This window comes from Danaus plexippus (assembly GCF_018135715.1).
Source record: "Danaus plexippus chromosome 22 unlocalized genomic scaffold, MEX_DaPlex mxdp_33, whole genome shotgun sequence".
Taxonomy (NCBI): Eukaryota; Metazoa; Arthropoda; class Insecta; order Lepidoptera; family Nymphalidae; genus Danaus; species Danaus plexippus.
The window spans coordinates 1736612-1749506 of NW_026869856.1; positions in this window are offsets into that span (position 1 = coordinate 1736612).

Below are 12895 nucleotides of genomic sequence, written 5' to 3' on the forward strand. Positions count from 1 at the left end.
TTTACGAGCAACGTTTACATAAAGATATACTAACTATAAATATATAAATAAAAAAGTAAAATAAAAAAAAAATCTATATTGCTACTCAATTATTTGAAAACTGAAAATACGACGAACGATTGAAACAATTTTGCTTAATCTGTGACTTACGAAGCTGTAATTAGACTTTAGGTACAGGCAAAGTCCCAAGGGTGTGTTAAATTATTTGAACAGTGTGTATAAGACTTTAATGATCTAATATATTCTGATAATATCACTTATTAAATGAGAAATAGAAATGAAATTCCGCTCACCTACATTTTGTTAAAAACAAAGCGAATAAAGAAGAGTCTAGAATAACGTAGTAATATAATTATCTAAAAGTAAATTTAAAATGAAATAATATTGTTTAACTCACAGAGCGATTCGAGGAATTTTATGATATTGAGTTTGTTATTAAAATTTTATCTCTTATATTCTTCATTCGATAAAGTTCACGTCTTGAATACTAATGAAATATATAAATAGATTTTTTTAGTCTGTTTTATTTTATAACACCTAACGTACTATTGACGGTATATATAACCGAGCAAGTATGTAGTTGTAGCGTAAAATATATTAATTTTTTTTTTTTTGAGACCGTCGACATCCGCAACATCTATGTTGCGGATGCGTTGCCAGCCTTGATTATTGAGGATAAGGGAGGGGGTGGGAATAAGGAAAGAGCAACCGGCTTTCTCACTCATCGGACGAAACGCAGCCATTAAAGGCTACTTCACGCCGATCTTCTATGAGAGAGTGGTACTTCCCCGGTCGAGCCAGCCCATGTACGAGCTCTACTAACGAATACGAATATATATTATTAATACGATTATGGTTTCCAAATTACAATATTTACTTTTCTGAAATATTTTAAATAAATGACTTTTTAAAAGTAAATAAACGTTTATTATATAAAATGGCAAAACGTCTCTGCTGAACGCTTACAGATTGTCAAATTTCTTTCTTTGTTTCACACGATTGTTGTTACAACAAAACTGTATATTTGTATGTTTGTATTTACAATGTATTCGTTGTAAATAGATGTACATACATATGTCTGTATATCTATTTACAACGAATTAAATTAAGCAACTTAATATTTAATAATAGAAACAGCCTTTATTTTTTTAATTTCCATGCTTTTGGTTAAACAAACCTCCTTAATGTCTATTAAAATAAAAAGCCGGAGTAGATTAGATATTATTATATTAGAATTCTTTTCTTAACAACCATTTTGATTCAGATATGTCTTGTACAAATGGCAGTTTTTGAAAGAATTACGAACAAAATTAACCAAATGTCCAAGAATAATATTGTGATAAAAAAATAACGATTTGACTTCTAACGCTTCCACGCGAGTTCAATGAAATAAAATTTATGTTTTCGGATTTTACAACTCGTTTAAGTAAAAAAAGTATTTTTATTCCAAAGAATGATTGAATGAAAAAATAATAATAATGTCTCTGAAACTTGTTTAACCATAAATTTCAATTTAACATGTTTGATAAAATTATACGTATATAGTTGTTCGACCTACCTAACAAAAGCTTGTTTCACTTAACAATGTTTCAGAGTGCATTTCACGGAATATTTTGTGACGCGAAAAGTGAAAGTACTAAATTTTCGTATAAAAAAAGCGTGTAAAAACAAAGCCTTTTTGAATATAAAGTTAAGCTGAATGAGAAATGTTTGCAAAAGAAGAATTTAATAATATTAAAGCGTCAGGACTAATATTTATCGTTATCTCTGATATAAGGGTTTTCCAATGAGAGCGGGTAGATTTTAGCGGCCCGTGTTGGCCATTTTGTCTTGATGACATTGTCAAATCTTTTGTTTATTATTCAGTTACTTATACCAAATCACCATGGCAGGTTATACGAGCGAACAGCGCGCACAAATGATAAAACTTTATTATCAAAATGAGTGTTCGTTAGTGCAAGCGTTGCGTGCATTACGTCCTTTCTACAGTAGACGTGGTGGCCCTTCACAGTCGACTCTTCAACGTTTGGTGGCCAAATTTAACACGACCGGTTCGGTTATCCATCTGCCTACACCCGTATATTCAAGAAATGTAAAACTAGCTGAGAACATGGTCGCGGTCCGTCAAAGTGGACAGCGGATCCCGATACAGTCGATTCCAAGACGTGCACAAGAACTCGGTCTTGCGCAAACTTCAACTTGGCGAATTTTGCGGCGAGACTAAAGGTTACACCCGTATAAGATTCAGCTGACCCAAGAACTCAAAGTTTAAGACCACAGACAACTCAGTTCGTTCGCTTACTGGGCTTCAAATCATTTGCAAAAGCATTTTTAGATGAATGGCTTTGGTAACTAACAAAAAATGACGCATATGAGAAGAAACAAACCCACACGAGGTTCACCAGGTGATAATGCTTCCTCAAAAAGTTACCGTTTGGTGCTGACTTTGGGCCGGCGGCGTCATTGGTCCGTATTTTGTCAAAACCGACGTCGCGTTGGCGAAGCGGTCACTGGCGTGTGTTATAGAAAGATTTTCTTATGGCCCAAATTACACCATATGGATCTAAACGACATGTGGTTCCAGCATTACTCCACCACGTGCCACACAGCGGACACCACGACTGACATTCCTCATGAGCGATTTGAAACTAAAGTTATCTCTCCCAGGGGTGATTTAAATTGGCGACCAAGGTCATGCGATTTAACTCCACTAGACTCCTTTGTGGGTTGTTTTTGGAGTCGTAGGTAAATGCAAATAATTAAATGCAACTAATATATTTCGGATATACTACGCGGATTTTATTATTTTAAAACTACTTTGCAAACTCGATTGTGCTTGTGGCTTATCATACATTGGACAAACAAAAAGGAGCATCGGTACAAGGGTGAAGGAACACATCTCAGACATCAAAAATAGGCGCGCGTCGAAGTCAGCAGTGTGTGAACACACAATGGACAAACCAGGCCACTATATTCGGTTTGATAAACCACAAATCCTCGCGCGTGAAGACAGGTACATAGCGAGGTTAATCCGCGAGGCTATTGAAATTAAAAAACATCCGAATTTCAATAGAGAAGATGGCTGGAATCTATCCAACACCTTGGACCCCCTCCTTAAAAATATAAAATCCCATGTCCGTGACCACACCGCAGGACCTCGCGACACCGTAAGCGCATTCTGCCGGCATCCAGAGCGGTACGCCAGAAAATTAAGAAATCGATGGCGGTTGATGATAACAAGGACCGACTGACAGACATTCACATCTCGTCTGCCCGTGATCACGGTTGCTGCAAAGTAACCGAAACGTCGGGATTATGTAGTTTTAATATAATAAACATCCGCGTAGTATATCCGAAATATATTACTTTCATTTAAATGAGTAAAACTCTCGAAAGTCTTAGATCTCATCAAATGCAAATATACCACAACCCACCGATGCCCTAATGCGAACATAACATTAGCTGTCGTTCACATTCAGCCGGATCTATGAGGAAGAGTAGTTGAAAATTGGGCCACTTGGATCCGTGCCACTGTGGAAAGCGACGCGGACATTCGAATGATGTCGTCTTCCATACTTAATGACATGAAACTTTTAAATAATAAAAAAACAATTGTTAAAACCTCACACACAGCTTGTTTAATTTAATTCCAAAATCTACCCGTCTTTATTCCAAAACCATTTATAATCCTTATAGATTTGGAAGACTGAATGTTGTTTATGGAGAATTTTTGTTGGATAAATAAAGATCAAAAATTAAGTATGTAACTTACAAGAAAAAACGAAGGTATTTCAAAACACTGACGAAGAATACTAAAATAACACAGCCTCCTTTGGCTCAAGTACAATTTGGACTCAGGAAACGTCCCAAGAGACCGGTAAATTTGGACAGTGTGAACGAGATCTTAATTAGCTCACAGAATTGATATAATTAGATGACTCCTTTAAAAAGAAAGTTTAGTCCCATGAGATGTATGTAAATCTTATAAAATAATAGACTCAGATAAAAACATAATATTTATACATATTTATTTTACTAGCAGACACGAAAAGAAAAATAATACGTATATATATATATTTTCTTTTCTTTTGTGTTTCAGCAGAAGAGTTCGTATTAATAGATGGTATATTTAAAGTATAAAAAAATTATTTAAATAAAGAAAAATATTAGTATTCATATACATATTTTGAGATTTTCATTAAATTATCTAGCTTTTTTCATTATTTTTCACGCCGATGTTCATTTATTATACTAATTATCATAATTTATACAAATGTATTATATTCAATAAGATATCAAAGTATTGATATCAATAAATAAACACATTTTCAGTCTTTTTTATTCTCAAGAGAAAAAAGGATTGTAAACAAGGATTAAAAATTACATACATCAAGTGTTCTCGTGGACATGAAGTGATTAAAAATATGTATTCAATAAACGATTTTTAGGAAACGTTATATTACTGTCATTTATTTGTTAATTAGTAGCATTTTGGCTTCTAGTGATTTTAACTCGCATAACAAATGTCATTAGTCTACTGTCAGTGTATTCTTATATTGAAGTAAACTTATTTTTATGAAGGAATTTTTACTTTCGCTTCCAATATGAGCTTCTTTCATCGTAATAAAATGTTCCATGCATAATTTAATTGCCAATGCATTAAAAATAACAAAAAAATTTGTTTTATGTTCAACTCATTGTTTAAAACGGTCAAATTACCTCAAGGCCGTTCTGTTTCCACTGTCACAAATAGCCGTCAAACGGTCGATACTCGACCTTAATTAACAGATTATTACAACTTCAATAAAAGAATACAATATCATTATGTATGACAATAAGTTACAGTGCATACATTGAGGTATTGTCACGGAATTTTATCACGCACACAGATATATTTTGATATAGATAGATACATATTTATGTGTGCGTGAGTGTGTGTGTGTGTGTGTGTAATATTTATGGTAATGTATGTATTATTCACTTTTAAATATTATAATTTATGTCTATATACATAAGAGATGCTATCTGCTCGAGTTCTCCTTATAAAAATTGATGTCCATCAAACTTTTGTGACTTTAAAATGCCGTAAATATTATAATTGAATATCAAACTTATATTTTTCTAAAGCTTGAATCATAGGAAGAGATAGCAATAAATAAAATATTATCCTTAAGCAGCCAGCCGTCTGTTGAAGACGTTGGTTTGAGGCTAATATAGTCTCATTAAATGTGCATAAGCAATATTACAGATACGGTAACCTGGGAACGGGTTCAACATTAACATCTCAGAATGAATACAAAGTTGTCCCTTTAAATATTAATGTTATGATTGGTGAATAAAAAAAAATTATGACAAAATCTTTTTCTTTGAGAAATCTTAACCGTATTGATTTAGTTTGCGATATGTTAGCCCAGGGAATAAAAATCACTTTAAAATAAAAAAAATATTATTTATTAACTAATTTTAGGAGAACATTTAGGCATTAACCCTTACATTTCTATGGTATAATACCTCCCCCTTTAAGAAGAGGCTTTGGGGTTACACTCCAAAGACTCGTTTTATATCTAGTTCTAAGTGGGGCTACTGGACTAATCATTTCATTATCAATGTCTGGTCTGTCTGTCGTCTCTATAATCTCAGGAGTAGCAAGAGTTACCGATTGTTTTTTTTATTAAAATGCTGAAATGGGCGGTTCTTTAGTTTATTATAACATATCTTAATAGCTAAACATAATATGGAAATGATAATAAACAAAAGTATTACTTTAATAACAATTGAGTAGTGTGTCCCATATTCCACAATATGAGGCAGTTTTCTCGATTCAATTTCGTGTAAGTTACTTAAGATAGATTTTAATTTATTTCCAGAGTGGAAATCGTCTAAATCTATATTGTCTAAACGAATGGGAGACACGTTACCAATTTCAACATTTAGTAGTAGAATCACGATATTTTATAAAATATAATCCCGTCCCTATATAGAAAACTATAGATAGAAAAAATGAATGTTTTTTATTAATTACCAAAAAAAAAAATCATTAATTCAGACAGCCTTATGAAATGAGCCGTTTCAAATATTATCGTATGCTGTAAAATTAAATGCGAGAATTATTTTAATCATATATTAAAATGTATTTTATTTTATTCTTAAAACATATTTATAAAAACACACACACACACATATATATATGTGTGTGTGTGTGTGTCATATCGTGTGTAATATATAATCAGAAATAGCACAAAGATTACGCAATGTACTGTGAAACTATTTAAAGCCTACATGTATGTAGGTAGTAGGGAGGCTTTTATGCTACATTGTCACGTTGTTTAGCCATTAAAAAAAACAAATTGCGTATCAAAATAAGCAAAGCAAAGTGTCATATAAATAAATAATTCAGCTATATAACACTGAAACAAATCTATATATTTTATTATTATAATACAAAAAAGGACACTAAATTTATTGTATGGTTTATTTGATTAATAAAATAAATATATGTAAATACTGGTAATAAATAAAGGTTGCTGACCTCCGAAATATATCTGAACCTTCAGATGTTGTTGGATGTTCGGATTATATCAAAACGAGGTTAATCATAGTTATTACGTTAGAACTCAGATCAAAGTTATCTTAATAGTTGCTTCTATAAGGAAAAGATAAGATAAGATGTTATATCTTATCTTATCCTTGCCTCGTTCCATACAAAGTAAAAAAACAACATACACATCGTTAACTCGTTATTAGTATTTCTATTACATTTAAGGCTTCTCCTTTTGTATACGTTTTTATCACACGGTAATAACTCTAAACGTGTATACAGTGATATATATGTATGTAAAAATATCACCTTATTGAAATATTATTAAAGTAATAAACATAATTTATAAAACTAACATAAAAAGACTTTTTGTATGATTCTTAATTATTTTATTGTTATTTCTATCGATGGTTATAAATTAATAGTAATTTAACATTCATGAGATACTAAGTTTTCTTAGCTTTTGTTTGTACTGTAATAGATTCAGGACACTGATTAAACAAGATTTACAATGATATCTATATGAATTGGGTTTTTATGTCAAAGGTGCAAACGAGCGGACGGCCTACTTGATGGAAGGTAGTCACCATCGCCCATGGAGCATGGACATCTGGAACATAAGGGATGTTGGGGATGCGTTGCCGACCTTGATTGTGGGAGAGGGAGAGGAAAGGATGGGAAGAGGGAAAGTGCAACCGTCTCTCTCACTAATCGGACGAAACGCAGCCATTGAAGGCTACTTCACGCCGATCTTCTGTGAGAGGGTGGTACTTCCCCGGTCGAACGTGCCCATGTTCGAGCTGTAGTCGTGAGACTAGCTAGGATCTTTATTAAAAAGATATATTAGTGTACAATATTAGCTTTTCATAATATTTGTGCCACGGGATAAATGTTTTTAATTCATTACATTTGCTAGACTCATGTTGAAATTCAAATTAATTATATTTTAAAAGCTAGTGTTTTGTTTCAACTTAAAAAGTAGGTACCTACCATTTCTGTCTAATATTATATATTTGTAAAAAATATTCTTGGTTTTGTCTTAGATTACTCTAAGTTCAGAATCAGATAATATCTCTTCCTTTCATAAGGTTGGCAAAACTACAATAAAATATAATTAATTGTTCCATATGAAAATATAACAATCATTGAGTCATTAAAAACTCCTGATTACGTCAATAAGATCTTGTCTCGTTACCAAGTCAGGTTTAAAGCCAGATCTTAAGTTCCGTCTTCAAAAATTTTAAGCTTATTTATAACAAAACTTAATTTTCTAACTTACACTCTTCAAACTTAGTAATAGTGTTAACTATTTTATCTGATGTTACAAACATGCATGTCTAAAACCCAGCTAGTTTTCACGCAACTTCGCATGTTAACGGGTATATTATGAAAATAAAAGACTGTCATATATATTTGATCTTACAAATAGTTAATTTTAATACACTATTTATTAAATGTTTGATTCATTTTACTTTCTTTAAACAGGTGACATCAATATACTTAAAAGATACGCAGTGACGTATAGGTTAAAATATTGGTAATTATCTGATTTTGTTAACAAAGATATGTGGTAATGATTTATGAGAATATTCCTAAATTTATTTTTTATTTATTACTCAGTTACTTCTGGCGACTTGCCAGTTAATGGACGGTTTACAAAGTGGAACGTTTTGACTGAACTTAACTTCGTCATCGGTCTTTCTAAACAATATTCCAAGGGTGCTTCTATTTGCACTTAAAGGCAACATTTCAGAATAAGACTTTATGTTAGACGGAAATAAAATATAACATATTGTGACTCAGCATTCAGTAACATCAATATTATTAGACTTAAAAATAAAATCACGCGTATAAAAAGCACTTCCTATAAGAGAAATACAGGCAAGAAAGTTATTTAAATATATTTTTTTTTAATACACAACATTCTCATTAGCTCGATCAATTACTTATATCAGATATAAAACACATCACATAAAATATAAGCGGTTCATACAACAAAAAAATAGACCACTATTTATATATAATAAATAAAAATAAAAGCTTCGGTAATAAGTTTACTGAGAAATATGACATTTCTATGTTACGGAGATTAAATATCATAATATATATATAAAAAGATATTCTCGTTTGTATTGAATACAGAAAAATTGTGAGAAACATAAGATTGTTGATAATTATTTTATTTAAGTAAAAAATTATCAGTTTCATGAATCCACATATTCACGACGTTACTGAGATTATATTTATATATTTTTTTAATACTTTATAATTGAATAAATTAAATGTATTATAAATGATTTCAAATATTCACGAAACATATGTATGTATATTATACTATGGACCCGGCACACGCACGGCGAATCCATGGAATGCTGGAATGTTTCGTCCCATTTTATGATATTATTCTTAAATATATATTATACATAATATTCCCATCGTTTGGACTCATCGTCTTCATCGTCCCAAGAGACTTTTCAGACTCGTCAAGGTCATCACGTATCATTGATATACATGATGACTTTCCTGGGAAGATAGAAGCAGTGGTTTCCCCTTGCCTTCTGCACCAGTACATTTAGGGGCAATTTACACCCCAAGGCTTGCTGTAGCCTCTTATAGCCAGTTGCCAGACTGGGATTGTGGTTATCCCGCCACTGCTCTGTGACATCGTCTGTCTGTGGTGTCTAAATACTCTTTAAACGTACATATGACTCAGAAAAACCACATTGGTACTTGCCAGGTTTCGAACCGGCGCCCTCACGTATGAGAGGCGGGCCTTTAATCTCTGGCCACCACGACGTCATTTGGAATATAAATGTGAAAAAATTTAACGGAAAGACTAAAAAAAACCTGTTATTATTACTAGCTTCCGTTTCTAACTGTTTAAACTTTAAGCGATCATTAAATAAATTTTTTAATTCAATATTCAAAGAGTAACGTCCGTGTGGGAATACAGCACGTATCAATGGACTTTTCATATTATATTTGAGTTCTAGTTTTACTTATCACTGGTTTCTTTACCCGTCTAATATATTCATAGCTATTAAGCAACAAATTTTATTTCAAATTCACAATATAGACAAAAAAAAAACTAAATTGTTCTGACATAATATTGATGCGTCTAATATTAATAATAAGGATTTTCTTATGAATTAAATTCACGAAATGAATGAAATCATTGTAAATTTTATGAAAAATAAAGTTATGCTCATTTACTACTAAAGCATCGCTGTCAACGGAGGTGCTAGGTCGTGCTTGGAACTTTTGAATTAATAAAATCGTTTTATAAAAATTAAACACACGTACGTCTTCAATAGAAATAACTGAACTTTTATTATTAAGCAGAAATATTTAGTATTCTTTTCCGTGTTGTGTTTGAGACAAATAGGAACCAATTTTTTACATTGTTTGGACACACTAAATGTATTGCAATGGCAGTCAAAGGTCACACTATTCAGGTCATCGGAAATTAATTAAGATGTTACTATTTCTTTAAAGAAACAGTATATTTTTTTTGGGATTATATCTTCACCAAAAGTCAATAATTTGAAATTTCATATTAATTTTCTCCACAAAAGCTTATTTTCAAAACAATAAGAGACAGACAGACATTCATGTAAGACAGATTTTTTTTTAATCCCTAATATAAGTTCAATAAATCTATTAGATAAATCAATTATACTAGCAAATAATGTTGTTTGTATTAATTTTAAGTAAAAATCAAAATTCATATGCACAACTATTAACAACCACAATTGATATTGCAATCGAGATAAAATATAAGCACTCGTGACTAACAATTGACTCGTAAAGTAGTCACCACGTAGTTAAAATGGCGAAAATTAAAAAAAAATAGCTTTGTAATAGAATCCATTGTAATATTATGAATTATGAAGTACATTATACATACATATATTTAAAACACTAGCCACCAGCTCGTCCTTTAGTAAAGCTTAATTTAAATTTTACTCAACTTAAAATAAATGGTATGTGTTTTTACAAAATCACATAGGAATTGAAGAAATAATTCGATGGTGTTGTCTATATAGAATTTTATAAACCTGAACTAAAACTATTACATTACCTTATATCCATTATATGTCCGTTTAAATGCCAAAATATTTTAATTTTCATACTCAACGTAATCCTAATTGGTAAACAATGAAATAAGCCGTCTCGCGTGACTCGATTTCAATGAAGACTTTGTTAGAACCGTAAACAATTTAACACTTTAATATCAATTTAACATATTCACTAACTTACGTTTATATATTAATTTAATAATCTAAAGTACTTTATTATATTTAAAGTCCTTTTCTCTTGTTATAGTTTTAAATATAACAGGAAGTAGGTATGCTTGTACATAACATTTAAACAGTGTGTTACCTTATATATCATTTTATATAAATTATAAAATAATACATACACAGCATACGTCAAAGGCAGCTTCATTAAAACAATACAATCAAACTTTACGATTCCAGTTTAAATACAATGTTTAATGAACATGACACAAACAATATTCCTGCTGGATATCAAATTAAACCTATTTATCATTCACATATCCAACCGTTTTCGATCGCAAAACTGATTTTTGTGACCATAACTACTCGTATTGTTATTTTTAGTCTTCTTTCTACAAATTATACTATATTACCTCTAATTCCTATTAATAAATAGTATGATGAGATATACGACTTTCGCGAGTATTCATTTAAATGAAACTAATATTTATCGGATTACTACGAGTATTTTATTATGTTAAAAAACTACATACTCCCGACGTTTCGGTTACTTTGCAGCAGCCGTGATCACGGGCAGACGAGATGGCACATCTATGTAGTTCTTAAAATAATAAAATACGCGTAGTGTTATCCGAAAAATAATAGTTTCATTTTAATAAATAGTATTTTGTCTTGCGTTTAACTTGGACTATATATTATAAAGATTTATGAAGTGATTTTTGACAGGGCAATTAAAAGTACCAACAAAAAAAAAGTGACATTGCAATACTTTTCTGTAGACATTCATTTAATGAGATAGTTAAATATAAATTATCTAAATATTTAATTCGTATTTATAATATAATGACTAAACAGGGAAAAAAAAATCAAAGAAAAATTGTATATACCTATTATTTATGTACATTGAGAGCATTTCGTTTGTCAGCATCTAAAAGAAGAGAGTTTAATCATAGCTAACGGAACTAAACCCCAGTGAATAAATTATAAATAAAACTATATATAGCAACGTTTTTCAGATAATGTAACTGTGAGATTGTGCTAACAGAAGCTATGCAAACTTAGATTCGACTAAATTGGACGCCAATAAGACTTATATTGGCGGCTGTGTCAACAAGCGATATGAGGAATGACTTAAAAAATAAGCTTGGTTTGACCGAGTGAAACAATATGATATTTTATCGATTTTTTCGTATTCAATTATATATATCTTAAAATACACTTTTTTATACATTCACATATGTATATATTAATGTTACATGAAACTAAAGGTTCCTCAGTCGCAATGTCTATTAATTTAAGTTATTTATTTATACTATTACAAGTCAAAGAAATAAACACATAATGATATTATTGTCAAGCTTTAAACATCATTTTAGTACCGAATTTGTAGCAAAATTTGTCTTACCTTCAAGTCAAACTTGTTCATTGAAGAGCGTGTCACAAAGATATCTTTGTTGTCAAGTTACCCACTCTCTAATCTCACACCAATTTGTAAAATTTACTCGTGTGTAAGCGAATACGTTTGTTTGTAACACAATATTAAACTGACTTGTTAATTGACGTGAAAAAAATTAACTGATAAATGTCCAAATCTTATGTAAATATCAGAAAATCTTTCAGATTCAATAACGAATTGTAACACTCGTTCCATTACACCAAAATAGTGATTAGAAAAAAATTTCAAACCGCCAAAACAATTTCAAAGCAACCAAATAGTTAAGGCGTTTGTAAAATGCTTAAGCCACTTGCTAAATTCACACGCCATTAGGATATTATCGTAAAAAATTGAATTACGAAAATTACCATTCGGTGATTCAATATTTTTTATCTGTTATCCAGACACGCGTCACACCGACGAATTATACTATCTCTAATACTTATATAGTCCTATTATATTTTCCTTCTACCTCTTTTTTATATGACTGAATCTCTTGTAATATAAACTTATGCTCTGACACTATTTTATATAATTTTACTAACGATGTAAGCTGCAAAATTTTATTATAAATTCAATTTTTGTCTTTCCTTTCCCTAGTCATAAATCTTAGTCTGTCATATCTCGAATTTCACTTGTTTTTTTGCGTTCAAAATGCTCATCTTATTTTCGATATTTTGC